This window comes from Meleagris gallopavo, chromosome 5 (assembly GCF_000146605.3).
Source record: "Meleagris gallopavo isolate NT-WF06-2002-E0010 breed Aviagen turkey brand Nicholas breeding stock chromosome 5, Turkey_5.1, whole genome shotgun sequence".
NCBI classification, from domain to species: Eukaryota; Metazoa; Chordata; class Aves; order Galliformes; family Phasianidae; genus Meleagris; species Meleagris gallopavo.
The window spans coordinates 52,927,038-52,939,821 of NC_015015.2; the positions used below are offsets into that span (position 1 = coordinate 52,927,038).

Here is a 12,784-nt window from a genome sequence, read left to right on the forward strand (position 1 = left end):
ATCAGTCAGCACTTAACAGCACTGAATTATAGAGGCTGGACGAAAAAAATTGAACACCCAATAACAAAAAAACAGTCAATCAGAGAGGACAATTGTGATTTCTGCAAAAGCAATTGGAACATTTAATAGACTTTTTAAAATCCCAGAACGAAGTCACAAAGTCCTCAGACATTGAATTAAAATATCCACAATAGCCAGTTCTGAAATGGAGCTTTGCAGGTTTTATAAGTTGAATAAATGGCAGACTTCATACTCAGTGCCAAGACTTCAATTCCAACTTCTAGTTGCTTCACTTCAATATTGTCTAAACTTTTTTTTTTTAATGTTGAGATTTAGAAATGATATTGCTGTGCTGGCAAGAACTGTTATTAGGTGCTGAAAAATTCAATCATGCAGCAGGGAGTGGGGTGGAGGGAAAATGTATGCCAGGTTATTTATTATCTCCCTGTAGAAGCCCTGTATTTTGTCAAGGCAGCATCCTAAGGAAAATATCATTGTAGTTATAAAAATAAAAAGACAATGGAAAATCCAATACAAATCTGAAAACTCTGATAGTAGCTCTACATTCAGTCTAGTTTAATTCAGCTGCATACCTTCAATATATGCTGATCTAATTTAGAACTAGTGAATAGCTATTAATAGAAACATATCTGGGATGCTAATAATGTGGGCTTTATGCCCCTGCATAGCAAAGCTGTATGTTAGATGCAATAGGACTATTAGTGTTACAGAGAGCTGCTTGCAAAAGGCAGTGAATAACTGCATGTGGGCAGCATCTTCCCACCCAAGAGACACTGTAGATATCAGTGATGCCCCCTGCCTACGTGATGCAAAGGACCATCACTTACAGTTCCCAACTAATGACTAACCTTTAAAAAAGCACAGAAAGGAAGGAGTTTATCCAGAAAGAGAAATACTTGGTGAAATAGCATCTAATACCTGGCATCCCTGGTACCCCTACGTACAACTCTGTCACAGTCCTGTCATAAAAAGAAAGACAGACATGATCTAGCAAGGAAAGCTGAGTAGAGACAAAGCATATTGCAGAGTGGGACTGGAGGCATCCTCTGCAGACTCTGACACACTGCTAAACATTCCAAGGGCAGCAGCTGTGTCTGGTGTCCAGCAGGGGCTGAGGGAGAATATCTACTCAGGTCTGGTGCCACAGCACCATGCAAAGAACACAATGAGACTAACTTAACTGAACAGAAAGTCAGAGGCATTGAAACCCAGAAAAGCCTGATTCCTTTTCTCTGTGTTAGCTACTAAGGCAAGACATCAATCTTGCTGTTTGTTCTTTGGCTTTAATTTTTTGCCGTTTATGTACAAAATATCACAATTGACAGTGGAGTAAAAACAAGTCTTAAAAGATTGCTTGTTCAAGTTTTATGACAATCTATTTTTTAAAATTTTTATTTATTTAACAAAAAAAAATCAGGAAGTTTTTCAAGAAAGGATCAAATTCCATCAATGCTTTTCACTGGGAAATTACATTTTGCTGTGATACAGTCCAATCATTTTATTTCAATAGAATAATTTTAGCTATTATTATGACAGCAGAAATAAGAGCAAAGTGTTCCATATTACCATTAAGAAGCATTTCAAGAGAGCCATTTCAATTTTTCAGGGACAAAAAATTTCCCAAAACTTCAGCTTGTATTTAGTTTTGACTTATGCTGGGTTGAAAACTAAACGTGCAAGTTTTCTGCAGAGTGAAAATTCCATTTTTTGACCACCCACATTCAACAAGAGCATCTGAGAACTAATAATGAAGGACAACGGACATATCACACACCACTATGGGGGCAGTGATCCATTTTTCTCTTGGCCTTTTACCATGCAATGGCCACTACTCCTCCTCCTTCTCCTCACACAGAGGTATTTTTGTGAGCAGCCGCAGTGAGCTGCACACAACACATCAGCCTGTAATAGTATCCAGAAAGAGGTCTGGTCACTTTCTTAATGATGTTACCAAGCCAGGTTCAGGCAAATCTAATAAACCAAAGGACAGGAAAGCTATTTCAGAGAGCACTAGAAGGGAAGAAAGGGTTAGGAAATCGAGCTGTGGGAATCCATTTACCAACTGCAGGCTTCAGTGCATTTCACAAAAAACGTGTAGAGACAGAATGGGTAACAATGTCTTGGCCCCCCGTTTGATACCTTAAATTATACATGCAAATAATGCAAAAAGAAAAAAAATACAAAAAAGGGGAAAAAATGATTTGTGTTTAAACAGTAGAGGAGATACGCTCCCCTAGGAATTAGTCTGCATGCTAAGGCACTCTCTTCACCCTACTCAGTGCACACCTAAGCAGATCTTGCTTTTCTGAGGGTCAACATTATTCTCCCATACCCTAAGGGAAGGCACTCTGAAGAGGATTTTTCTGCAAAGATCGCACAGACCAGGTATTTCTGTGGTCCCTCCTGGCTTACACAAGCTCTTCAACCCTACTGGGGCAGTGAGAGCAATAGAAATGAGACAGCCTGCAGATTTGAGGAATTATTTTCCTTCCAACATGAAGAAGGGATTGCATAGTCTGAGAATATTTAAATGCTTTTTTTTTTCCCCCCCGATAAACCTTACATCTCTCAGCTGGGAGATAACATGGTGTTCCAAGGGTGAACAGTCTGTTCCCCTGGAGACCCTAGCACTGGGTATAAAACCTGCAGGCTATAGCATCAGAGCTCTTCTGTGCTTTACATCCAAGCTCAAAGCAGGATGCAGAGGGCTACAAAGATGGGAAACGGTCTGGAAGGGAAGGTGTTTGAGGAGCAGCTGAGGTCCCTGATTTTGTTGGGTCCAGAGCAGAGCAGGCTGAGTGGAGGCCTCGTAGCAGCCTACAGCCCCTCACATGGAGCAGAGGGGCAGAGAGAACATTCAGCTCTGCTCTCTGTGACAGCAGCAGGGCCAGAGGGAACAGCATGGGAAAGGTTTTGCCCTAGAGGACATGGAACAGGCTGCCCAGGACAGTGGACACAGCCCCAAGCTGCCAGAGCTCAGGAAGAGTTGGAACACCATTCTCAGACATGTGGTGGTGCTGTGCAGAGCCAGGGCTTGCTCTCAGTGATCCTTTTGAGTCCCTTCCAATGTGTGAAATTCTACAATTCTATGAAACAGGGTAGGAAACAGGAGATGTGAAGTTGGAGGGTCTGAATGAGGCCACAATTGTGAACCTGGGGATAGAGGAAAGGAAGAAATGGTTAAAATGCATCTTCAGAGGGATCATGGTGATGGCTGCACTGCACCGAACACCCCTCAGCAGAGGGGCATGTTGCCAGGATACAGCTGGACACGCATCTGAGCAGAGCTGAACTCTGTGCCCTTCCTGGTGTGAAAGATATACTCTTTCTGCAGGCTGTGCAACTGGGATGGATTTCATTGTTTTTCATAAGCATCTGTCCTGAATATCGGCCAGAACGCAGAGACCCAGTGTTTGTAAGCCAGCCATCAGCAGGATTTTATTTCCTAGTCTCTCTTTAATTGCAGTGTTAACTTGTCAAATACCACGGTATTGCTTTCCCATGACCTTTGCTGTTAAACAGAGACTTCAGGGCAAACTGGATTGCTCCTTGTGCTCAGCAGCAGCTGTGGGAGCAGCCAACTGTATTAGGCAATCTGCAGCAGAGGGACTGACTCAGAAGCTCCAACTGAAGTGTTAAATTTGCCTTCCCCTCACTTCTTAATCAGCCTTTCACACTTAAAACCTCTGCATCCACTTTAATGCTACCATACTGGGGGGCAGCTGAGCGAATGCAAATCACAACGTATTCATTAATTATGAATATGCATTAAGCAGGCAACTAGTGCCAATGTGCTCCTCATTGGGAGGGTCTCATCAGCATGACAGAAGGTTCTTCAAGAAGCAGCAATATTTTTCAAGGAAAAGATATCTGGGGAAAATGGAAAGCCATTTTAATACTCAGAACGTGTTCTATAGAGCTAGACCCTGCTGAGTGAATACACATATCTTCCATAAGCACTAGTTCTAACTCTGGTCTGTTTGTAACCCCACTGACACGTCATGTCCTAAGAAAGCTAGTACTATTCCAGACAATGCAATCAGACCTGTGGACATATCACAGCTCAGTTAGGCATCTGAAGGGGTGACTAAAATAAATTCATAAAATGAAAAGATAATACCAAACAAATTTAAATTCTCCACAGCCACAGCAGAAGATCCTTATGAAATTATTTTACCCAACATTACCAATTTGCCCTTTTAATTTATGATTAAAAAGATAAAAACTAAACCCACACATTTGGATATTAATATGCCAGACAATAGAAACTTCAGAAAAAAAAACAAACTAAATGGCTTCTGGGGGATAGAGGATATAGCAGCTTCAAACTTTCAAAAACACTGTCTTGACAGATAAAAGTGGCTGCCCTCTTCATGTGTTCCTTGAGGAGAGCCAGACATAGCCTGTATCTGCTACACCACCCCTTGTCATCTCGCTGCCTTAGAGATGAACCTTGAGCTCCATCTCTACCAACTGAGAAAACAATTACATTTTCCACAAGTCTAATGAGTTCAGAGCACTTCACAAGCAAACTTTTTTTTTTTTAATCTGCATTGCATTAGGAGCACAATACAGACAGAAAGATAGAGCTGCATTCCCAAATTAGCATTACGTAAGTTGGTGATGGGACCAGACAAGGATCCCCATTCATGACTCTTCATGCCATCAGCTTCCTGAGCCAATGGCCCCAGATTGTCCCTGCAATGGGGCACGTGGTGTCTGGAAGCACAGGGAACTGCTGTCTTGGGTTGTCTGTACTAGATTTCCCTCCTAGGCTGTGGATCAGTATACAGAGGGAATACAGCCAAGCCAACCTTTCTTTGCAGAGACATAGTGAATGGTTGTTTTTTTTTTTTTCCCCAAAAGACAAATCACAACATTTTCAAAATATTTTTCTTGGAAACATTTCATGTGCTTTGAATGGTGCTGCTTATTCAAGATTTGGGGTAAATTTGGGAATAGGATAGATTTTATTAAAAAAAAACACAAAATAAGAGGTAGAGAGAGAACAATCACATTGGTGGAAGTGTGAAATCTGTCTAACCACACAGGGTTACATACAGCAAGACACCTTATACTATTGCAGAACTTCACATTTTAAAGTTTGTCAGTGCCTTTTAGCCATTCAAGCCCTGGTAGAGTCTGTTGAGCCCTTCAGCTAATTCCAAACACAGAAAAGGAATACCAAGTGTTGAACCAACTTCTAGCCTTCAGGTACAGGACTTCACAGAAGATCTCTATCTATGCTGGTGAGATCTCACCTGGAGCACTGCATCAAGATGTGGAGTCCTCAGTACAGGAGAGACATGAACCTTCTAGAGCACATCCAGAGGAGGGCCACTAAAACGTTCCAAGGAATGGAACACGTCTCCTACAAGCACAAGTTGAGACAGTTCAGCCTGGAGAGGAAAAGGCTTCAGGGAGACCTCAGAGTGGCATTTCAGTATCTGAAGAGGAGCTATAAAGAAGTGGACAGATCCTTTAGTGGGATCTGCTGTGATAGCACAAGGGGAAATGGTTTCAAACAAAAAGAATGGAGATTTTGACTGGATATAAGGAAATAGTTTTGTTTGTTTTTGTTTTTTTACACAATAAGGGTGGTGCAGCACTGGCAAAAGTTGCCCAGAGGTGGTAAATTCCACATCCTTGCAGGCACTTAAGGTCAGTCTGGAAAGGGCTCTGAGCACCTGATAGAGCTCTAGGTGTCCCTGTTCATTGCAGTGGCCTTAGTGGGTCTCTTACAACTCCAATGATTCTATAATCTTGTCAAAAGGACATGGTTTGCCCCAGCATTTGTCTACTTACCCCCATACACAAAGCTACACAGTACATGTTACTCCTAGCTCTGTTCATTTAAGAGGACATCCATGTAGTATCCTAAAAATGGTTAAAAATCCACCCTCAGTAACGAGGGATCTTATTACTTGAGAGATGCCTCTGGATCCTTCAGCTAAGAAAGGAGAGGAATGTGAGGCTTCTGTCTTCACTGTTATATGAACCAGCTCACGCGCTCTTAGCAAAGATAGGGTAATCTTCAAACATCCCACGCAAGTAGAATGAGTTTTGCTGATCTTTTTGCACAAACACGCCCCACTGGTCTGACAACTTTGGCTTGACAAGAAGGAAATGAACTCTCCCAGTTCAGTCCCTGATTTAAAGCAGGCCCTTCATAACCTTCCCTGCAGGCTACAATAATCGGCACCACAGCTCCACTGTTAGTCTGAGATCAGAAGCTGTTTGGGATGAGAACAGCAGAGGATGCTTCATGCCAAGGGATCAACACATCTATCTGGGGCAGTCTCAACATAGCCTACCAGTCCTACGTCTGACTCGCATCCATGCTATTCATCTTGCTTGCACTCATAAGAGTTCAGCTCCATCTGCAAGCTTAAAAAAGAAAAACTAGCAAACTTCCCCCCCTTCATCGAATTCTGTCTAAGCAGTCAGCTTTTGAAAGGCTCAGCATTTTCTGAGTTTCAGGCTTCCTTCATGTTTCTCACAAAGTTGTTGCCTAAAGTCATCAGATCTGTTTGAAAACCTGTCTTCACCACATAGGAAATCAGATGCACAGCTGCATTCCCCCAGGGTTTCATAGTGTCCCCCCACCAGCTCACAAAATACAGCATGGAAGAGCCAGGTTTGTGTCAAAAATGCAGACAAATAAGCAGTAGCTCACATTGTGGGGATTTGTTTATTTAGCAGAGAATCAGAATGAAAGATAACTTGAAAAGGTAATGTGATCCTTATTTTGTCCACTGCATGGAACTTCTTTTCCAAATCCTTCAGCCATTTAAATAGGACAGCTTCTGGAAGCTGCCAAGATCAGAGAAACAAAAGGGCAATCGTTCATGTAAGCACCAGCCCTCCACTTTAAAAGCTCCCTGTGCATTCTTTCAACTTCTGCCCCCAATTATATTTTCTTAACATTCAAAACAGCTTTAGGACAGCAGGTGCCTTCCTCACTCATGCTTGTGCACACAATGTTGCCTGCCTTCCCTGTGGTTGTTATCTTCTTTAAAGCATCACATTTCCAGAAAGATTAGCATAACAGTCTCATATCCCCCCAAAAAAGGCAGAAAGAAGATTTGCTGTCCTCTAGCTACATTCCAGCCTGACCTATGACAAACCTGCACTCTGAGCTGCTTGGTGTAAATGCAACACTCCTACTAGGGAAATAAATAATTTGGTTGGGTGTACACCAGCATAAGGGCCGCGTTCTGCAAAGCACAACAAGGCAGCTCCCCAAACACCCTCAGTGGAATTCTATGGAGGAAACCAGAAGGTAATAAAGAAACACCATTTAAAAATTCATATCCACATAATGAGTCCTGCAACTTCCTACCCCAGAATGCAGAAGGTCCATTTTAAGCAATATAAGGCACTGCTTCCTCCAAGTTGTTATCACAGACATTAACACTGCAAAGAGTTTGCAAATCATCCTGCTGCAGAGCATCTTGCACAGCACAGTGTGTTGCACATGCTGCCATCTTGGTCACCCTTATTAAAAAATAAATCATGTTGAGAAAGGGAGGAGCAGCTTTGTGCTGCTCTGCAAGGGCTCCTGATTAAGCATGCTGCTGCTTTTAATGACCCTCAAATCTGGCATTTTAATGCCTGGCAGGGGTGCGTTGGTTTGATTTTAAAGCATCAAGGGCACATGAAAAACAGACTCAGATGATTAAGTCTATCAATATAATCTTTTGTTTCTCATTTCTTTGTAGAATGGTGCAGGGTTTCAGGCACAAAAGAGACAAAACTGCCTCTGTATTTTTGGCATGTCCTCATTATCTCTAGCCTTGTTTCAGATCATGGCCTAATCACAGCAACTGACAACCAATTACTAGAGTCCACCTATGGAAGAAAGATGTGGACAGCCAATGGGAGTATTTTGAAGGGGAAGGGAGAAAGTTTACTGTGCATACCATTCCCTCGCTCTTTGTGTCTTTATCTAGTGGAATCTGCACTGGCCCACCCCACCTGCAGGAAACCCCAAAGAAGTTGGAAGTTTTAATCCTTACTGTCCCTGGAGGGCTTTCTCTAGGGGGATCTGATTAATGCTTATAAATATCTAAATGGGGATGGGAGGCAAATGGATGAGGCCAGACATTTCTCAGTGGTGCACATTGATAGGACAAGGAGCAATGGCCTAAAACTTGAGCATAGGAAGTTCCATACAAACATGCAGAAGAACTTCATTACAGTAAGGATGACTGAGCTCTGGAACAAGTTGCCCAGAGAGGTTGTGGAGTCTGCTTCTATGGAGATGTTCGAGACCCATCTGAACACCTGCCAGGGTGACCTATCCCGCTCCCAAAGCAGGAGACTGCTTTGGCCAGGGGGGTTGGACTCAATGATCTCTTGAGATCCCTTCCAACCCCTGTAATTTTCATTCAACAGATCCCCCTTGAGGGACATAGGAGGAGCAGGAGAAAAGTGTAGGATGTGCGGGTAGCATGACAGCAACAGTAAAGCTAGGGAGGAATGCCTTCTGACTGCACAGTGATAGTTCCAAATGTCTTTATTTCCATTGTCCTACAGCCTTTGGTGCAGATTTACCATCTGGTAAATAATACAGCTTCAGGCTACAGGGTCAGAAGGAAACGCTGCTATTCTCTACTGTGACTTTCCCTGTAACATAGAACCAAGGACTTTCTGGGATTTCACCCCATTTAAACTGCAGTTCTGTTTTAGAAAAACACCAAACTTTGAACATTTAAGAGATGCCAGCAACAGACAGCTGACAAGAATTCCTCACATTTGCTCCAGTGATTACTTGCCATCACTACGAAAAAACACAGACTGTTGCTAGTCTGGATTCGGCTTGGCTTGAATTTCCAACGCCTTCACAAGTTTATGAAGAGGAAGTGCAAGTTTAGCAAAGTTTAGCATGATCGTCTTTAGGAACACCTACAGCATAAGAACAAACTCATTCACTACGTTTGTAGCTCATTTCTTCAGAGAGTGCAGGTATCAGCTCTCCCTAAGGAACTCAGCAAAGCAGTAACCCTGTGTGACATTTTCTACTGCCTGTTTGGGTCTATCAGCGTAGGAAAGATTCCCTTCACAGACCTTGACCCAGCCATTCAAACTACAGCCTTAGTACGTGATCATTAAGGACCAACAGCACTTAGAGTTCAATGAAGACCTCGAATTTTGTCATATTTTTCAAAAAAATCAGGTCTTTTTTTCCCTTCAAAACCAACTTGTTTTAGAAAAAAAATATTAAAAATGCAATTTTGTGATACTTTTCTCTCTCCTTCCAGCCCACACCAGCAACTCAGGTAGCGGTGAACCCAAATTGTCAGTTTTGGACAATCTTGGAAGGAGGACTAGAAGCAATTACTTGTATTCTTTAAAACACCATTGATCTAATGCTGTAACAGGAGAAATCATGTCTGATTCTGATGGTACATATCCTGATGAAATGAACCTACGCTATCACTCTGTGACTAAAATATATAACAATGCAGAATAATATTTTTTGAGCTTAGGTATCTCACAGAAAATTCTGGAACATGCTTGGAGATATTTTGCTGACATCACACTTTTCTATATATTTCTATCTATTTCAGGTTCTTTGGAACCAATAACTTACGTATTTATACAATATTCTGGGCTACGCATCCTGATACTTGAATGAATAGAGTATTTGTTAAAGTTCCGGAGCTATCTGCTACTATTGCATATTTAACTAGATTTGTAATCTTTCACTGAACATATTACATGCCTGGTAACTTTTTTTTTTTTTAAGTTTTATTTTTATTGAGGTAAGGGATGGTATAAATAAAAAATACCTTAACTTTTCACCAAAAACTGTTGGTTCAGTGAAACAAAACCCTTTCAGGGCAATTCACAAACTTTATGGCAACCTCGGTGAGGTCAAAAACAGAGCTAATGATTCAACATCAGAACAAAACTAACAATTCAAAGAAGATACAACGTTTCACCCAAATCACACACCAAAGGCACTGTTAAAAAGGTTATTATTCCCAAATATGGCTATGCAGATGTACTAGATGTATATTTGAACCCAGATACCCCACAATCTGGGAAAGTATCCTTATAATCAAAGATTGGGATCCCTGTGGCAGCCTGTCCCTTTCCTACATTTCTTCTGTTGGAAGATTTATCTTCTGAATTGTAAATAAAGAGTAGTGGGGCAAAAGCAGCAATCCTATGGATCCATAGAGGAAAACTAGAAAAGACAACCATGCCAACATGGCATGCATCTCAGCTTTCCAAAGCCTACACAGAAGATTAGTAGGAGAACACTTTCATACTGAATAGTGCAGAGGCTCCATCTTTCCTGGCATCCGCACTTGGTAAGGCAGCTCATTTTCACTGCAAACATCCTCTGCAGGTTTCCATCCACAGGAAATGCTTACCAGTAAGTTAGCAATAAAGTAAATGCTTTCTTGAACATTTTCAGGAGGGAGTCATTGTTGAAGCCACAAAAGCAAGCACTAAAGCATACAAAGTCTGGAGGAGAAATTATCTGGGACAAAGTTCTCAGCAGTTTCATGCTGAGAAACAGACTGACCTCTGTGGATATATGCCAGCATCAACAATCAGCTGCAAATTATAAGGGTGAGAAAGACTTGTAAAAATATGAAAGATAATGATAACGTTGATGTCTACATTTTGTAAAAGAAATAAGACTTGTTCACAAATAACCTGTTTACAGAGTGGATTGTAGTAGCAGGCTGAAGTTGTGAAGTGGTAGATGTTAGTCAACAGTAAGACCACACAACTACACTTATTAAAAATAGGTTAACATCACATTTGATAGAATAATTGGCAGAAAGACTTAAAGCAATGCAACATGGCAAGGCTAGCGTGTCCAGTTACACATAGCAACGAGTTGACAAGAGTGTAAACATTTCTCATAGCAACTTGTTTGTGTAATTGACCAAAAGAATAAGTATTGAAAAGGAAAGTGGCACGAAAAAAATTAAGAGTGTAAAAATAAAATCTCTTAAAACATCCTTGAGTATATTTATAAAGTGATCATGTGTCTTAAAGACGTCTTGAAAGAAAAAGAGAAGAAAGAGACTACGTAGTATTTTTCAGCATCATCATCTAACATCTGAAATTATCTTAATAAAGTTTTCAACACAAAATAGTCTCTTTAAATAGACTTTCTGTCAAAAGCATATGGATTTAAGTCTTTGAATCACATATGAACATTCCAGTTGGCTGTCACTCCACCAGGTTATTTGCATTTTGTAATACAGTTTAATCAAGGATATTTTCTGCCCTAATTAAATAAACGTCACAATCCATTATCTTTTATGGAACAGGAATTCTGATCTCCATTTATGCTATTTCCTTTACCCAAGAGAAACTTAAGACGTGATTTAAATGAAGAGACAGGAACAGTGAAAACACTCCGTGCAAAATACTTTATATACCAGCAGAGATAGCTTCCAATGTTTGGATGCTTAGTCTGTAAAGTCCAAATACAGAAGAAGACATCTTGAATGGTGAAAATAAGTAAAATTGGAGGAAGGTGTGAAGGAGAGGGTAATACACTGCATCATTATCTATCTGACCTTTGTAAGCAAAGATCGTACACTTTATTAACATGCATATTATATTTCAGTTGAACAACCACACAGCAGAGCTTACATCCAAGCATTAGCCATGTGATTGAAACAGTGATGTCTGTACTACACAGGACTTAATCTTTCCAAAAGAACAATCACCCTGCTTTATCTAGTTCTGAGCAGTATATTGGTGCAGAAGTTTCCCTGTCTCCTGTTCGCTTACATAGTTTGAGCCCTGTTGAGGTTTTGTACTTGACTCAGTGCTGCTTTGTGCCACAGTCCTGCAGATTGCAGACCTTCAGCTTTCAGATAGGAAGAGAGATGAAGAGAGATGTGACAAAGTTCTATAAGCGTACAACAAGACTCAGCAGCACTAAGACTTGAGTTAAACTAGAGCTTAGAGGCTGAAAGCTACAATGGGATGATAATAGCATGGTGGCAAAGTCTTTAGCAACAGGAACAAGCCCAAATACAGCAGCCACAGATACTGAAATGAAGGAAAAGAGCTGCTTACCTTTACAAGGCCTTAGATAAGCAGAAATCTCCAGAAAGAGATACCTTCACCTCCTCTACCAGCCCTTAAATGAGGTCTGGGAAGGGGTGGATCCTGGCTCCATCCCTTGCAGTCACTCAGGTACACTGCTTGCACCTGAGCTCCCCTGGGCTGGTCCTGCCTTCCCACCAGGTGCTCAATCACTGTTTCAGGCCATGACTTAGCATTTCTTCTACAGAGGTCTTTTCCAACCTTAATGATTCTAGGATTCTCAGCAAGTTTGCATGGGATGGTAAAGGACCTGTAAAAAACAGGACTCACAAAATCTTTCTAACAGGGATGATCCTGTCCTCTCAGCTCAGCAGCTTCTCAGGGAACTTGTTCACCTGGTTATTTTTAATTGGGAAATCAATGCATTACTGTATGGGTGTCCAACTTTTTGGCTTACCTGGTCCACATTTCACAAATGTGCATACTGAGGAAAAGCAAAGTCGTGATTGTGAAGCAAGAGATACTTCTTTCTGGTAAGATAGGGCTTATCAAAGTTTGGTAAAGAGACATGATCAGATCTGTAGTTGCAATTCAATACATTCCATTTGAAAATGCCCTGGTTTCAGCCCAGATGGGGTTCATAGTGCACCCATGTCCACTTGGTGCTGAGCGATGGACTCTGCTGTGGGGGCAGGCCACAGCGTGTGCTGTGCTGGGCCAATGTGTCCTACAG

The 12,784-nt window shown here is 41.4% G+C and overlaps 1 long non-coding RNA gene across 1 annotated transcript in view; it reads right to left on the reverse strand.

Moving 5' to 3' along the window:
- The window catches only part of LOC104911265, a 14,767-nt gene extending 2,654 nt beyond the window's left edge, over positions 1-12,113 (reverse strand). The window contains exon 1 of the long non-coding RNA XR_793779.2: positions 12,082-12,113. This is a non-coding gene — a long non-coding RNA (uncharacterized LOC104911265). The remainder of the gene's footprint in view (positions 1-12,081) is intronic.
- Positions 12,114-12,784: the final 671 nt, after the last annotated feature.